Source organism: Biomphalaria glabrata, chromosome 13, assembly GCF_947242115.1.
Source record: "Biomphalaria glabrata chromosome 13, xgBioGlab47.1, whole genome shotgun sequence".
Lineage (NCBI taxonomy): Eukaryota > Metazoa > Mollusca > Gastropoda > Planorbidae > Biomphalaria > Biomphalaria glabrata.
The window spans coordinates 34975091-34993834 of record NC_074723.1 but is presented as its reverse complement, the minus strand read 5'-3'; the positions used below and the strand labels follow the sequence as shown (position 1 = coordinate 34993834).

General features: G+C 33.3%; 1 protein-coding gene and 1 long non-coding RNA gene across 2 annotated transcripts in view; one reads left to right on the top strand and one right to left on the bottom strand.

The window, feature by feature from the left end:
* LOC129922336 (uncharacterized) overlaps nt 1-18744 on the bottom strand; it is a 101596-nt gene that overhangs the window by 27076 nt on the left and 55776 nt on the right. The window lies entirely within an intron of this gene.
* Nucleotides 17329-18666, top strand: LOC129922339 (uncharacterized). Its single transcript, XR_008774335.1, has 2 exons — nt 17329-17938; nt 18053-18666. It is a non-coding gene; the product is annotated as an uncharacterized LOC129922339 (long non-coding RNA).

The following is an 18744-nucleotide window of genomic DNA, read 5'->3' as shown; positions in this document are numbered from 1 at the left end:
GAGTGCTTATATTTTTGCAAATATACCTAAACATGGGAAAAGATTCAGGAGTCAACTCTTTAAAAAATTAGGAGCCGGCAACACTTAAGCAGTTTAAGCACACAGTGTTATACCCTGGCAGAGTCTAGGACGCCGCTTTTCCCAAACCGTATAGGCACTTGCTTTTTCTTGAGATACATCATATTTTTTCACAAATATTTCTTTCTTAGCCTTAACTTTCATAGGCTTGATTCCTTCTTTCAGCGATCAGCTACCCACTTTTACAACCTTATGGACTAAAAGATTCACAAGCAAAAGAATGTTTGTTTTCATTTAACTTTTAGATATTCCACAATGAAATCAAAACAGAGCATAACAGTCTCAAAATATTTGTTCTAAAAATGTCATGTAGTGATCCTACATCTCTTGTTAAACTAGCTCCTACAGAACAACGAAGTAAAATATGTACCATCAAAATTTTGTCCTTCATAGAGGCACTAAATCCAATTCAAAAACATTCAAATAACAACATGTATCATGTGCTTCAATAGAGGGTAAGCATGTAAGGTCGTAGATTTTTACAAAAATGAAAGAAATCTAAATTGTCTGATATAAGCTGTTCTGCGTCATATATTAAATTTAAGGAAAGAATAAAATAGGTTAAGAATACTGGAAAATAAATACATTTTAGTAAACATTTCAAATACATTTTTTTCATTTCTTCGTGTATGTACTCTGGTGTAAATTTTACTGAAAAAGTTTGATGCCCCGTAGCAACCCTACAATGCAAGCTAGGAGTCTATAATATCAAGAACGACAACAAAATTAAAAGAAGGTTGATTTTGTACTTTTTTGAATAGTTGCGTAAAATGGTTGTTTTCCATTTTGCTATTTATATACTAAATATTGTTAATCCTAAAATTGGTTTGTCATAGAAATGGTAAGTAGTTAAAAATCTGTAAATATTTTATAATATTGATAGTAATCGATAATTTTCTTTGATAATTTTATTTTAAATAGAAACTTAAAATACCTTTATTACTTTAATACCTTTTTACCTATTTAAGTAGCTAAAACATTTTTGAGAATAAAAAATGCAAAATTGGATTATTTAAACATTAAATGAGTTATCTATATAGTTATATAACGAGAACACTTTTTTCAAAGGTCAACTCTTCAAATAACGATAACTGTTGCAACAGGGTGTCATCTATTTTTAACTTATATGAGCACTACTATATTTAGATTTTTAAGGGTCAACTATAATTGAAGCACTAAACATTTATTTTAATTAAGAGAGTTTCAAACAATATAAAGTATTAAAATCTTTATAAAGTTGAACATTTTGAAACAATATTTGCAAAATAATGCGTACAACATGTAAAGGTTGTTCTTTTCACAGAAACTTTAATTTAAAGTAATTATTATAAATCCTTATCTACCACAAAAGTTGTATCTGCTTGTTAGCTCAGTCGTTCAGCATTGGAGTTTAGAGTCGATGGTTGAAGGTTCGATTCTCCGACCTAGGATATATTTTTTTTTATTAATTTTAAATTTAAAACAAAAACAATGAACGCCAGAGAATATATCTGAGCCACACCTGAAGGATGGACTGGTTATCAAAGGCTATTTGAGACGCATGTCATTGGAAGCTGTTTATAGGTAGTGGAGTGCTTATATTCTTGCAAATATACCTAAACATGGGAAAAGATTCAGGAGTCAACTCTTAAAAAAATTAGGAGCCGGCAACACTTAAGCAGTTTAAGCACACAGTGTTATACCCTGGCAGAGTCTAGGACGCCGCTTTTCCCAAACCGTATAGGCACTTGCTTTTTCTTGAGATACATCATATTTTTTCACAAATATTTCTTTCTTAGCCTTAACTTTCATAGGCTTGATTCCTTCTTTCAGCGATCAGCTACCCACTTTTACAACCTTATGGACTAAAAGATTCACAAGCAAAAGAATGTTTGTTTTCATTTAACTTTTAGATATTCCACAATGAAATCAAAACAGAGCATAACAGTCTCAAAATATTTGTTCTAAAAATGTCATGTAGTGATCCTACATCTCTTGTTAAACTAGCTCCTACAGAACAACGAAGTAAAATATGTACCATCAAAATTTTGTCCTTCATAGAGGCACTAAATCCAATTCAAAAACATTCAAATAACAACATGTATCATGTGCTTCAATAGAGGGTAAGCATGTAAGGTCGTAGATTTTTACAAAAATGAAAGAAATCTAAATTGTCTGATATAAGCTGTTCTGCGTCATATATTAAATTTAAGGAAAGAATAAAATAGGTTAAGAATACTGGAAAATAAATACATTTTAGTAAACATTTCAAATACATTTTTTTCATTTCTTCGTGTATGTACTCTGGTGTAAATTTTACTGAAAAAGTTTGATGCCCCGTAGCAACCCTACAATGCAAGCTAGGAGTCTATAATATCAAGAACGACAACAAAATTAAAAGAAGGTTGATTTTGTACTTTTTTGAATAGTTGCGTAAAATGGTTGTTTTCCATTTTGCTATTTATATACTAAATATTGTTAATCCTAAAATTGGTTTGTCATAGAAATGGTAAGTAGTTAAAAATCTGTAAATATTTTATAATATTGATAGTAATCGATAATTTTCTTTGATAATTTTATTTTAAATAGAAACTTAAAATACCTTTATTACTTTAATACCTTTTTACCTATTTAAGTAGCTAAAACATTTTTGAGAATAAAAAATGCAAAATTGGATTATTTAAACATTAAATGAGTTATCTATATAGTTATATAACGAGAACACTTTTTTCAAAGGTCAACTCTTCAAATAACGATAACTGTTGCAACAGGGTGTCATCTATTTTTAACTTATATGAGCACTACTATATTTAGATTTTTAAGGGTCAACTATAATTGAAGCACTAAACATTTATTTTAATTAAGAGAGTTTCAAACAATATAAAGTATTAAAATCTTTATAAAGTTGAACATTTTGAAACAATATTTGCAAAATAATGCGTACAACATGTAAAGGTTGTTCTTTTCACAGAAACTTTAATTTAAAGTAATTATTATAAATCCTTATCTACCACAAAAGTTGTATCTGCTTGTTAGCTCAGTCGTTCAGCATTGGAGTTTAGAGTCGATGGTTGAAGGTTCGATTCTCCGACCTAGGATATATTTTTTTTTATTAATTTTAAATTTAAAACAAAAACAATGAACGCCAGAGAATATATCTGAGCCACACCTGAAGGATGGACTGGTTATCAAAGGCTATTTGAGACGCATGTCATTGGAAGCTGTTTATAGGTAGTGGAGTGCTTATATTCTTGCAAATATACCTAAACATGGGAAAAGATTCAGGAGTCAACTCTTAAAAAAATTAGGAGCCGGCAACACTTAAGCAGTTTAAGCACACAGTGTTATACCCTGGCAGAGTCTAGGACGCCGCTTTTCCCAAACCGTATAGGCACTTGCTTTTTCTTGAGATACATCATATTTTTTCACAAATATTTCTTTCTTAGCCTTAACTTTCATAGGCTTGATTCCTTCTTTCAGCGATCAGCTACCCACTTTTACAACCTTATGGACTAAAAGATTCACAAGCAAAAGAATGTTTGTTTTCATTTAACTTTTAGATATTCCACAATGAAATCAAAACAGAGCATAACAGTCTCAAAATATTTGTTCTAAAAATGTCATGTAGTGATCCTACATCTCTTGTTAAACTAGCTCCTACAGAACAACGAAGTAAAATATGTACCATCAAAATTTTGTCCTTCATAGAGGCACTAAATCCAATTCAAAAACATTCAAATAACAACATGTATCATGTGCTTCAATAGAGGGTAAGCATGTAAGGTCGTAGATTTTTACAAAACTGAAAGAAATCTAAATTGTCTGATATAAGCTGTTCTGCGTCATATATTAAATTTAAGGAAAGAATAAAATAGGTTAAGAATACTGGAAAATAAATACATTTTAGTAAACATTTCAAATACATTTTTTTCATTTCTTCGTGTATGTACTCTGGTGTAAATTTTACTGAAAAAGTTTGATGCCCCGTAGCAACCCTACAATGCAAGCTAGGAGTCTATAATATCAAGAACGACAACAAAATTAAAAGAAGGTTGATTTTGTACTTTCTTCAATAGATTCGTAAAATTGGTTGTTTTCCATTTTGCTATTTATATACTAAATATTGTTAATCCTAAAATTGGTTTGTCATAGAAATGGTAAGTAGTTAAAAATCTGTAAATATTTTATAATATTGATAGTAATCGATAATTTTCTTTGATAATTTTATTTTAAATAGAAACTTAAAATACCTTTATTACTTTAATACCTTTTTACCTATTTAAGTAGCTAAAACATTTTTGAGAATAAAAAATGCAAAATTGGATTATTTAAACATTAAATAAGTTATCTATATAGTTATATAACGAGAACACTTTTTTCAAAGGTCAACTCTTCAAATAACGATAACTGTTGCAACAGGGTTTCATCTATTTTTAACTTATATGAGCACTACTATATTTAGATTTTTAAGGGTCAACTATAATTGAAGCACTAAACATTTATTTTAATTAAGAGAGTTTCAAACAATATAAAGTATTAAAATCTTTATAAAGTTGAACATTTTGAAACAATATTTGCAAAATAATGCGTACAACATGTAAAGGTTGTTCTTTTCACAGAAACGTTAATTTAAAGTAATTATTATAAATCCTTATCTACCACAAAAGTTGTATCTGCTTGTTAGCTCAGTCGTTCAGCATTGGAGTTTAGAGTCGATGGTTGAAGGTTCGATTCTCCGACCTAGGATATATTTTTTTTTATTAATTTTAAATTTAAAACAAAAACAATGAACGCCAGAGAATATATCTGAGCCACACCTGAAGGATGGACTGGTTATCAAAGGCTATTTGAGACGCATGTCATTGGAAGCTGTTTATAGGTAGTGGAGTGCTTATATTCTTGCAAATATACCTAAACATGGGAAAAGATTCAGGAGTCAACTCTTAAAAAAATTAGGAGCCGGCAACACTTAAGCAGTTTAAGCACACAGTGTTATACCCTGGCAGAGTCTAGGACGCCGCTTTTCCCAAACCGTATAGGCACTTGCTTTTTCTTGAGATACATCATATTTTTTCACAAATATTTCTTTCTTAGCCTTAACTTTCATAGGCTTGATTCCTTCTTTCAGCGATCAGCTACCCACTTTTACAACCTTATGGACTAAAAGATTCACAAGCAAAAGAATGTTTGTTTTCATTTAACTTTTAGATATTCCACAATGAAATCAAAACAGAGCATAACAGTCTCAAAATATTTGTTCTAAAAATGTCATGTAGTGATCCTACATCTCTTGTTAAACTAGCTCCTACAGAACAACGAAGTAAAATATGTACCATCAAAATTTTGTCCTTCATAGAGGCACTAAATCCAATTCAAAAACATTCAAATAACAACATGTATCATGTGCTTCAATAGAGGGTAAGCATGTAAGGTCGTAGATTTTTACAAAAATGAAAGAAATCTAAATTGTCTGATATAAGCTGTTCTGCGTCATATATTAAATTTAAGGAAAGAATAAAATAGGTTAAGAATACTGGAAAATAAATACATTTTAGTAAACATTTCAAATACATTTTTTTCATTTCTTCGTGTATGTACTCTGGTGTAAATTTTACTGAAAAAGTTTGATGCCCCGTAGCAACCCTACAATGCAAGCTAGGAGTCTATAATATCAAGAACGACAACAAAATTAAAAGAAGGTTGATTTTGTACTTTTTTGAATAGTTGCGTAAAATGGTTGTTTTCCATTTTGCTATTTATATACTAAATATTGTTAATCCTAAAATTGGTTTGTCATAGAAATGGTAAGTAGTTAAAAATCTGTAAATATTTTATAATATTGATAGTAATCGATAATTTTCTTTGATAATTTTATTTTAAATAGAAACTTAAAATACCTTTATTACTTTAATACCTTTTTACCTATTTAAGTAGCTAAAACATTTTTGAGAATAAAAAATGCAAAATTGGATTATTTAAACATTAAATGAGTTATCTATATAGTTATATAACGAGAACACTTTTTTCAAAGGTCAACTCTTCAAATAACGATAACTGTTGCAACAGGGTGTCATCTATTTTTAACTTATATGAGCACTACTATATTTAGATTTTTAAGGGTCAACTATAATTGAAGCACTAAACATTTATTTTAATTAAGAGAGTTTCAAACAATATAAAGTATTAAAATCTTTATAAAGTTGAACATTTTGAAACAATATTTGCAAAATAATGCGTACAACATGTAAAGGTTGTTCTTTTCACAGAAACTTTAATTTAAAGTAATTATTATAAATCCTTATCTACCACAAAAGTTGTATCTGCTTGTTAGCTCAGTCGTTCAGCATTGGAGTTTAGAGTCGATGGTTGAAGGTTCGATTCTCCGACCTAGGATATATTTTTTTTTATTAATTTTAAATTTAAAACAAAAACAATGAACGCCAGAGAATATATCTGAGCCACACCTGAAGGATGGACTGGTTATCAAAGGCTATTTGAGACGCATGTCATTGGAAGCTGTTTATAGGTAGTGGAGTGCTTATATTCTTGCAAATATACCTAAACATGGGAAAAGATTCAGGAGTCAACTCTTAAAAAAATTAGGAGCCGGCAACACTTAAGCAGTTTAAGCACACAGTGTTATACCCTGGCAGAGTCTAGTGGTGGTAGGCCGACAGACTCGCCACTGACCCCATGCTCGCCCGGCGAGCCCGATCCAACACAGAAGAGCGGTCGGCGGGCACGGTTGCCCAGTCCCCGCCAGTCGAACTCCTCCGCGAGGCTAATTTTTTTTTTTTTTTTTTTTTAGGAAACCACAGCTTTTTAGCTTTTGACTTCAAGTGTCTAGCTTAGTACATCCTAGGAATCCTTGGGCTTTTGCCTCTTTTCTTTGCCTCTTTTTTGGGCGTTGCCTCTTTTTCGGGCTCTTGGCCTCTTTATTGGGCTTTTTTTTTTTTTTTATTTTTTTTTTTTTTTTATTTTTTTTTTCTCTCAAAGAAAACACACAAAACATCATTCTAAATTAATAATAACACAAGGAAAATTTCATAAAAAAAAAAAAGACATTTTTATCAAAGTCATATTCCAGGATTTTCAGTATGATCGCGGAGTAGGCTGCAGCGAAGATCTATAAAATGGTGACAGCAAGGGGTCCAGAAAATGATGACAGCAGAGGTCCAATAAAATGATGACAGCAAAGGTCCAGAAAAAGGTTACAGCAAAGGTCCAGAAAAAGGTGACAGCAACGGTCCATAAAGTGATGACAGCAAATGTCCAGAAATTGGTGAAAAAAACATTAACAAAAATTTTTGAAAATGTTCCTTAAATAAGTATTGCCAAACTATATATATATATATTTTTAAAAGACTTATGAGTTATTTGCATTCATTTTTATTTATATTATTTTGCAACAATTTTTCCCTTAAGAACCTAAGACAAAGGACCTCCATCCTTTATCCTTAGGAATTCTCTGGGGTCTTCTAGAGTTACAAAAATGTACATATAATGAAGCAATTTGGTTTCTATTAAAGTACAGAGCTCAAAGTAAGTATGTGTATGAAGAGCTTAAAAAATTATTTCATTTTGGCATGTAACTCATTTTGAGATTAAATTTATTTTTATTATTATTTATTGTAATAGAGTTGTTTTTTTTTTTTTTTTTTTTCTGTTTCTGTTTTATTTTTTTAACAATTTAGTAGTCCATTTGGTCCATTTTCATGAAATCCTGTCCTGTTTGGGTTGTCTTGAAAATTTATTAATTTGGTCAAAGGGATGTAACCAAAAGAAATTTCCACCTTGCATCTTCCAGTCCTAATTGTCTTTCTTGTTGAAAAAAAAGAAATTAATAAATGCTTTATAGGTAATTTTTAGTAATTATAATCTTAAGGCAAATAAATGATGTATTAAATACATACACATGCAAATTTTTAATAGTTATTACTCATACAAACACACACACCCATACATTCAACCTTATTTTTCTCATTGTTTAAACAGACTTTATAAATTGATAATTTATGATACAAATGGCATCTACCAATTCATTGATAGAAAATAAAGAATTCCTTGAAAAAAAAAAAAAAAAAAATTAAATTCCTTAATTTAATATATAACATATGTACATACAATGGGTCAATGTAAAATTACATTTGGGGTTAGCCTTTATAGTGTTCAATTTTAAAATCAACTATATTTCTATATATTATGTCCAAATCATTAGGGTTAAAAATGACATTATGATACACAGCTTTGAGTCTACTGTTCCATACTAAGTTTCTGTATTCTGATACAATTATTAAGTTGAAATTATGTATCATCTTGTGTTTAGTTTTAGGTAACTTATTTAAGAGAATAGATAAATTAATATTCACATTGGTTTCACAATTTCCTTCTAATAAATCTCTTACAGTATTTCTAACATTACTAAATAAAGAACATTCTAGATATAAATGCTTTTCATTGTCACCATTAACAGATTGACAAAATTTACAATATTTTACACCAGGTTTTTTCTTTGAAAATGGAGTCATCCCAAAGATAAGTCTGTAAGATATTTCCTTAGCTTTTGTTGCAATGTGTTTGTTATGAAGGTTAGTAAAAGTGTCTTTAAAATCTGTTATATTTAAATCTTTTCCCCATTTAATCCTAATAGCTAAATTTTCTTGTAACTGTTTTTTTAATGTTGTGTATATTTCTTTATATTTATTGTGTATTAAAGGTTCATTGCCAGAAAGAGTTCTTGAGATGGATCTGTAAAAGGGATGTAAGTTTGTGCCAAAATAGTGTGGAGTGTTGTTTTGGCGTAAATTAGTTTAATAAATTTTATTAAAAAAGAGCTGATTTTACATTTTTCTAATACTTTAAAGAGATAATTATGGCTGAATCTATCAAAAGCTTTCTCTTGATCTACAGATAGCAAGGAAACGCTGGAGTTTTTTTCATGACTGTACATGATAAAATCTCGAATGAAATGTGTCATTCCATCAATACTCCTGTCGGGGTGGGTGCAGTATTGGTCTTGTCCTACGAGTTGGGGAATGAAGGGTTTAAGTCGTTTAAAAATCTTTTTTGTCAGCAGTTTATAGTCTGTATTGAGTAGTGAGATGGGCCTGTAGTCACTTGGAGAACTGTTATCTGTTGTTTTTTTTTGGCTAATAGTGTAATATATGCCTCGTTGAAATTTTTTGGAAGTTGTCCTGTTTTAAACGCGTCACTATACAGTCGCAGTAGTAGAGGGCTTATTAAAGGAAAAAAATTATTATAGAACTCAATTGTCAGACCGTCCGGTCCGGGAGATTTATTGTTTTGTGTCGAGTCTAGTGCTGTTTGGAGTTCGTCTAGAGTAAATGGAGTCCCCAAAAGTTCTTCGTCGGTCTGCTTCAACTGTTTACAATATTTTAGAAAACATTCTTGAGCCTCTTTGTTTATAGGTTCCATCTGGTAGATATTTGTAAAATGACTTATGAAAACATCTTTAATTTTGTCTTCGTCTTCAACTTTGGAGCCATGTCTATCAAGAACACTTGTTATGCATTTACTAGACTGAACATTTTGTTCAATCGACAAGAAAAGTTTGTTTGGGCCTTCTTGACTTAAGTAGTTCCTACATCTAACTTCTGCTCCTTTGTAGATGTAGTTATTTAATTTTTCCAACTTTAATGTGGCTTGAGTTCTATCTATTTCTTCTTCAGCGTGTAATAGTGTGTGCTTCAGTTTCTCTAGTTCTTGTTTTCTACGTGTCTGTACTAGTGTTGATATGACCTGACATTGTTGTTTTATTGAATTTTTTACCAGTGACCATGTTGTTGTTAGGTTAAAATTTGGATTTTTTGTATCTTGTAAGCAAGACTTGAATGTGTTTGAGATTAATTCTATAAAAAGAGGTATTTCTAGAAGAGAATTATTAAATTTCCAATGACTAGTTTTCCTTTTCTTTTTTTTTACTTTCCTTACTTATCGTAACTATTATTGCCTTATGGTCTGAATATTCCAGAGACTCTTCCAAATGAGCTACCTTACTTATATGGTACTCCGTTGGTACGTAAATTCTGTCTAGTCTGGAAGTTACGGGATAAGCTTTATTCACCGAAGTAGTGTCCTGACCTGTGGGGTTTACACTCCTATACGAATCAAGTAATTTGAATTCACTCTCAATGTCTTTCAAGAAATTATTAATGGTAGTGTACATCTGTGAAGGAAGATTCACCGTTGTTGTGTACTGCTTGTCTAGTGTGGACGTAATGTAATTAAAATCCCCTCCTAAAATTAAACTATCCCCTCTGTATGTGTCGTGTAATTTTTCACACAAATATTCAAAAAATTCCCGTTTTTCTGTTTTTTTCGCTGGTGCATAGATGTTAGCTAGTGTAAATGTTTCATTTCTTGTTTCTACTTTTATGATGACTACTCTCCCTTTATTGTCACTATACTCGTGGACTATTTTAAACCTATCTGACACCTGAAAAATGGCTACCCCCCTGCATCTGCTACCATAACTAAAACACCCTTCCTTAAAACCCATATCTGTTGTGTATGTGTGTGCTTTGTGTTCTGTACCCAAATTTGTCTCTTGTAAAAAAATAAAGTCTGGTTTGTACTTTCTTGATAAGTGGACTACATATTTTTGTTTGTTTGTGAGTCCGTGAATGTTGAGAGACAAAACCGTGATGTCCTCCATGATTATATATTTGAATGGGTTTGTTTGTAACTAAGGTGCATGTGTGTTTTTGTGAAAATTGAATTGATATTGGATTCCTGTAGGAAAATAAAGTCCGGTTTGCGTGATTTAGTTGAGTGAACTATGAATTTTTGTTTATTTTTCAGACTTCGAATGTTAAGTGAAAGAGGTGTAATGTCTGCCATGATTGTGTGTTGGTGGGTTATTGCGTTGTGTGTGTGTGTGTGTTTGACACTGTGTGTGTGCCTACTATTTAAAAGTAGTTCATGTGTTAGGCGGTGTGTCAGGGTCCTCCCCCTCATCAATTACTAGAGGTGCAGGAGACCTGGGGATATCTTCCGAATCCTCCATTTCCTCTTCCGTTCTCCCCCTTTCCCTTCTCACTTCAGAGCCTTCCCCCTGGTCATCTGAGGTAGAGGACAGAGAAAGAGTTCTTTTTCTGTTCGTTTTACTTGGAGAGCTTGGCTCCGATCTAACGTGTCCGGTAGTTTTAATTTTTTTGTGTGTGCTAGACCCTGTGTTACTTTCGCCTTTTTTTTGGGGGAGGAAAGGGTACCCTTCCTACTGTCCATACGTTTTTCAGGTGTTGTACCTTTTTTTTTTTGCTTTTCACTGGTTCGAACCCATCTTCATCTACCTCAGGGGGTATAGCCTTGGTCTGCCCTTTTTCATTATCTTTTTTCAAGACTGATGCATATGTGTTCTTTTTACCTTCCAAGGCCCTCTCAACGTCCTTTTTGGGACAACTAGGGGTAGCCCTGTTGGGACATTGGTTTGACCAATGGTCTTCCTTCTGGCAGAACCAACATTGCTGCCTTCTCCCCGGTGTAGTGATTAAGACCTTGTAAGTCCTGGGGTCTTCTTCATACTTCAGTTGTATGTAGTGGGGTAGCTCGGTACCCTTACGGGGTTTAATCCAAGCCGCCCACTTGTCACTCACCCCTAGTCTAAAAGCTTCTATTTTGGAGCCTTCTGCAGCGAGGTACTGAAAATCTCCTAATTTTTTTTCTTTGAGATGGTGGGTGACACCCAGTGAAGGGTCACTTTTATTTTCTCTTCCTCCAGGGTGGTAACTTCCACCCTGAAGGTGTCTTCGCTTCCGAAGACCTTTCCTATGATCCTGTTCCTCACCACCGGTGAGGAAACACCCAGGAACCATAGGAAAGGGTTCTCATACCGGTACAGGGAACCCACCTCCTCCGGCCCGAGCCTCAAGGCGGCGACGATGGACGCCATCGAAGCTCGAACTGCTCCCTGTCCGGACAGTTTTATTAGTAGAGTACCTGGTTGGTGGACCAAGCCACCCTCCAGATCCTTTTTTTCTATTAGGAATGTCTTTATAGACATAGTAGAAAGAAAGGAAAAAAAAAAAAAAAAGGAAATGAAAAAACAACAACAAATCAATGAACACACTCCTTAAGGAGTAAATTGGAGACACAACACTCCAAAGAACACACTCCTTAAGAAATAAATTGGAGGCAAAACACTCCAAAAGCAAACACAAGCAAATCTGACATAGCTGTCATTTGATTACATTTATAATTGTAAGAATTTCTAAGTTTTGTTATTGTTATAAATGAGGTGATCGACATTCATTAAGGGGAGACCATCTTTAATACAGTTGCTAATAAGTATCATCTAAAGTCTAAGCATTTATCTATATACTTTTTTTCTTTTCAAATATTACTATAGAGAAAGAAAACAACAGCGGTGATAGAGTCTAACAGAGTGAGGTACAAACGAGTTTTTGTACCGCTCCGTTCTTGTTTTGATTGACAGCAGTCGCCCACTTCGCGACGACCTAGTGTAGTTCTGATGGAGCGGATGGCCTTTGTCTTCCAAGATTTTTTCGATTTTTCTTAGGCAGTCCAGCCAGTTTTTCTTTGGACGATCTTTTCTTCGTGCTTTGTTTCTTAACGTTTAGGACCTAAGTGTGCAATAGTTCTAGCAACATTGGTATTCATTTAGTTCATGGACTTCGAACTTTTTTCAGAATGTCTAGCCAGTAAATTGGAAAGGACACACAGTGCGCAGAACAGAAGAAGACATTTGGAAGACACGCCCTTGACTGGAACCCACCAGGGGAAGAGAACGGCTGGAAGAGCAACTTGAGTCCTGAAGAGAATCTACAACATTCATCTCGTCTGTACGATACATTGAATGGTAGCAAGTTCTTAACATTCAATGGTAACCAGTATGTAACAGGTGTGATGATTTCTGCTGTTTTATTTTTGCCAAATATTTATCGATTTTTTAATTATTCTTTTAATACGATCTGCAGCTTTTTCTTCATATATTAAACAAACAGCGATACAAACAGAACCATCTTGCAGGGGATGTATAATAAATAAAATAAATAAGTAAATAACTTAGCAACAAACTAAAGAAACATCTGAGTTCTTTTGTTCCTTCAGACAGAGTGATGCGATTTAAAAAATAAATATATATATATATATATATGCGTCTTACGGCAAACCTTATTTACATCAATTAAAACATTAATTTAAACTTATTTGTTTAAGCTCTCTTTAATGATGTAAAAGCAGGGGCGTAACTAGGGATTTGGGGGCCCGGGGGGATTGACCTCTTTGGGGGCCCCTTGCATTTTGACATTCGACATATGACATGAGATAATGTACGCAAAAATATATAAGCCTCAAATCAAATTGGTTCAGTATATCAGTAAACTTAACAAAAAGTAATCATCAAGACTCTTTTAATGAATAATACCGTTGTTTATTAGTTAAATAATGCACAAGCGACAAATCTAAATTGATATCGCTTCACGTCGTGCATTCTGTGCAGCAAAGACATCTATAACATTAACTACATCGATACTTTCTAGTATTTGTGACTTCACTGACATTAAAGCCATGATAAGCCTTTCTTGCGTCATTGTGCTCCTGAGATACTTTTTGATGAGCTTGAGCTTTGAGAATGATCTCTCACATGACGTAATGGAAGTGGCCTGAGTTAGCGGTATTCGGAGGAGGTTGCAAAGTCTGAGCACACGTAATTCCCATATGAAGCCTGTTTCCTCAATATGTCTATTGGTGATTGTATTACTGTTTGTTGATGAAAAGTGCTCGTGCATCAATGACATCATTGAAAAAACGATTTTCCATTTATTTCATCAAACAAACAGGAAAAGTAGCACAGTTTGTCACAAGCGTGTCTTCTAACAGGTGTCTTGGTTCAAGAAGAAACCCAAAGGTATCCATTTTCTTTCCAGCCTTTGGAATCTGCCCTTCATCTCCATATGAAATCTGTCCAGCACTTCTGTTGCAAAACGTTTTAATTGCAGTTGTATTGACAGTCCTACATTAGAACTCAACTTCCCATCAAGTCTTTTCTTTCATATGGTTGTTTTGATTACAGGGAATCCATAGTATTCACTACCTTCTTTTGATTTTTCGATGGATTGGGTTTTTGTCAGTTTCTCATCATTTTGCAGAAAGCATGAAAGGGTACTAATTTCTTTAGCAGATTCTCGTATATGCAGTCCAGACTTTTGTAGTTTCTTCCGAACTATATTAATTGGGCACAGGAGCTTTGACCAGAATTCAAGATAGGCAAAAAATTCGTAATTTTCCACTGCATGAAGAAGATTCTGTGCTAATATTATATGGCATTACGTCATTGTTGGTTGTTTATGTTTTGTGCGAAAGCAAAAGGATTCAGAGTATACAAAAGTGGGAAAGATCCATATCTCGTTATGCTCGAGTATAGAAATACTCCGATAAGTGGACTGCCGTATTCACCATCACAACTGCTGACGAGTAGAAGACTCAGGGAATTATTCCAACTGATCACAAACTATTGAAACCATTGGTAGCTGAAAATGCAGAGACATTACTCAACGAACGACAGATGAAAAGCTAAGTGAAATACGATGCTAAAGCAAGACTACCTAAAGATTATTCTGTCGGAGAGTTCGTCTAGGTCAAACATGGCAGAAAGCAGTTGTCATAAAAAAAAATTCAGCACCCAGATCTTACATCATAAAGACAAACAATGGAATAACATACAGAAGAAATCAACGCTTTTTGAATAAGAGTTTCAATGAAGACATCTCTGGGTACTATGATACCGATGAAGACAATGAACTGCAAACTGTTGCTACAAACGAAACAGACGGTTATAGACCAACGTCTAGAGAACTTGTTCAGTCAAGACAACCAGAAGTGGACGAATTGTTAAAGTTCCTAGTAGACAGTGCCGGTCGCAGTGGGCGCCGCGCTTTCATAGGCCCCGCGCTAATTCCAAGTGTACATTATTAAATTAAACAATTATAACGAATATAAAATAACAGGGTTTTCGCGACCTCCTGATTTTTCAGGGCCTCCAGGAAATCTCATGAAAATGCAAAATATACGATAAAGTCCTGAACTTTTTTTTGAATTTATTCAAATCTCCTGAAGAATAGACGAAATTGACGTTTTGGGGTGCCAATAAATAAAAAGTGGCATTGCGAGGGTGCGAGCTTTCATTTGATAAAAATTTATTACAAAGACGAAAGTAGGCCTATTTTCTAATTAAAAAAATAATAATTTTGACATTATGCTTATCCCTACCCAGACTAGGCCCCGCGCGATCCGTTTCGCATAGGGCCCCGCAAATGCTAGGGCCGGCCCTGCTAGTAGATATCACCCTTAAGAACTTTAAAAGGAAGGGTGTGATAATAACTTCAATAGGACGATGTATTAATATTATATGATATTACGTCATTATTTTTTGTTTATGTTTTGTGCGAAAGCAAAAGGATTAGATCATTACATGTAAATAAAAAGAGAGAGTTTCCATTGGATTGAGGAAAGATGAATAAAGGGGTAATAACTCGAGTGTGAAGTTTAATTCTGGAATTATAGACGCCAAACCCGAATAATGGACAATTTTAGCATTGTTAAGAATAACTTTTAGTTATACTCGATTCTGTAAATTTTGCTTCAAGGTTAATTAGTGTAGCCATAAAATACTCGCCATTTAGATATATTATTAGTAAAGGTAACAAGATACCTGGAATTCGCTGTATATCATGCAGTTTTATTCGTGGCAACAAAGTTTAAAACGGGTGACACTATGGCCATACAAAAACTGATCTGTGCGGCAAAAATATTTTTAAAATATTTAGGTTTAGTCTTTGTGATAAATTTAATCCATAAATGTTGATTAAAAAAAGACACCCGTTGACACTATTTGTCAATCAAATATATTAATTTATGTATTTACAAATAAATTTCGGACACCCATTTGGGGGCCCCCCCTAGGTGGGGGCCTGGGGGGATTTTAAAATTCTCCCCCCCCCCATCCCCCCCCCCCCCCATCAGTTACGCCACTGTGTAAAAGTATGTTTTAACATCAAAACTTGCACATGCAGCTCTTGTACACTTCAGCCACACGTCGGAACAGAGTGTCGGATTATCAAGAGTCAACTGTAATATTGAAAATAATATCAACGAATGCTAAACAAATTAACTTACCGCACATCACAGCATAACACGTATATTGGACAGTCAACACAAGTTTGAATTGAATATTTCGCGTTCAAAAAATCGTTTTGGTCCGAATAACAGTAGCGTAGCTATAGACAACAATCGATTATGAACAATGGGCTTTTCTGAAACGTGCAAATCAATGAAGGGGACTTGAAGGGGATCAGAACTGGTATAACTTGTATTGACTTTCTCTGCACCTTATGCATTTTTTTCTCTGTCCTCACCCTCTCTTTCACGCCCTTCCTCTCTCCCTCCCTCTCTTTCACGCCTTTCCTCTCTCCCTCCCTCTCTTTCACGCCTTTCCTCTCTCCCTCCCTCTCTTTCACTCCTTTCTTCTCTCCCTTCCTCTCTTTCACGCCTTTTCTCTCTCCCTCCCTCTGATAGGGAGAGAACAAACTATAATAATAAATGGCTCTAAATCAACACCAATAACAGTAAAATCAGGTGTACCTCAAGGAACAGTCTTAGGTCCACTACTATTTTTAATTTACATAAATGATTTACCAAATTGCATTACTTCAGGAACAAAAGTCAGATTATTTGCAGACGATTGCATAATATATAAAACAATAAAAACAACACAAGACACAGATATTTTACAAAGAGAATTAGATGAATTACAGAAATGGGAATCAAATTGGAGCATGTCTTTCCACCCAGAAAAATGTCAGTGGTTAAGAGTAACAAAAAAAAAAAAAAAACTAAAACAAATTAATTCCACTTATCTTATTCATGGCAAACCAGTAACACAGACTAAAAACGCAAAATACCTAGGTGTTATAATAAATGAAAAACTGTCATGGAATCCACATATTGATGGAACTATAAAAAAAAAATCATTAGGATTTATTAAAAGAAATTTCTATAAATCAGATAAGAACATAAAACTAAAATGTTATTTAACCTTGGTTAGACCAATAATTAGTGATGGAACTAAACTAACTTTGAAAAGTTAAACTTAAACTAGTTTTCAACTAAAATAAAGTTGTTAAACTATTAGTTTATCATGAATTTCAAAAGATAGTTAAACTAAACTAAAGAAAGTTAATTAAACTATAACCACCTTTTTTTTTTGGGGGGGGGGGAGGGAGCGGGGTTGAACTAGACCTATACAGATATATTCATCCGACTGTATGCCTACGGTTCGATCTTATTCTTTTAACATTCTAGTAATATTTATCTATAATAAAATCAGTATTAAGGAATATGTTTCTTACATAAACGTTAATGCACAATAAAATAAAATGTCTAAATAAATATGTGTGCTTGTATTTTTGCCTTGAATTAAAACCTTTAGAAAATAATGGTATTCTATTTTTTTTTTTTAATTTTATTAACTTATTATATAATGGAAAATCTTACTTATACTGGTTGTCGCAGTTATCTATGTAACTGTATAGTAGAATTATTTCTCTAATTGATAGTGCGGCGTTGATCACTATATTGATGACGTCATTACACTATTAATATTTTTCTTTGTAGACTAGAGGACTGAGCTTTTGTTGCTTGTCACAACTTCTAGTGACGTAAATTTAGTGTGTGTGTGATTTGCGTCATTTATCGTCTAGTACAGTCTCTCCATTGTTTTGTACGTTGGTACAGATAGACGTCTCTTTAGAGCTCTTGAATTTCTCCTTGGGTTTTGTTATTGGATAGCCTTAGCATTTGCCTTGGACATTTTCTTGTTGGATTATCTTGACCCCTGTTTAGGGTGAGTTTTATTTTTCATTGTATAGTTTTTCTATTTGAATTCGTTCGTATTTGTAAGTCTATAATTAGACTAGATCTAGATGATTAGAAGAATCCTTTCTTTTATCTTCCATAGGGTTTTAGCGTCAAGTCTAAGTTTTAGTCGTAGTCTCAGTTCAAGACACTTATTTCAAGTTCTAGCGACAAGTCTATGTAGTGATCTTAGCTTGGTGTCAAGCCTATATGTTAGACTCAGTGTCAAGTCTCAGTGTCAAGACTTGTTTATCCAGTCTCAGTTCTATATTGAGAGTACAACTTGAGGTCTACAGTCTACAGTCTACAGGACTGAGGTCTTCCTCCCAGTTGGTCGTTTGGTGTGCAAGTTGATTCTTACATGAGTCTGAGGTTCAAGACTGCGGGTTGTAGTGGTCAGACCTGATGTTATAGTGTAAACTATGAACTTCTATTTTGGAATTGTCGTCAGTGGACAGTACCTGATCTAGAGGCTAGATCTACATATATTACCAGTTGTTGTTTTGAGATTGAAGGTCTATGTGATCCATTGAACTACCTATTATAGTTAAAGTAATATATTATGTATTTCATAATTATTTGAATATTCTAAAGATACTAACTGGATCATTTTATATTACATATTATTACATATTGATATTTCATACTATTATTATCATTCATCATGGATCAGTCATTTGTATATCACTAGAATAAATTTTATTGTTATTTACATCATACACGTAGTTTATTAGTTTATCTACAACTATATGTGTATGATGTGCTTGTCAGGCTGAACTTGAGCCAAAATATTAT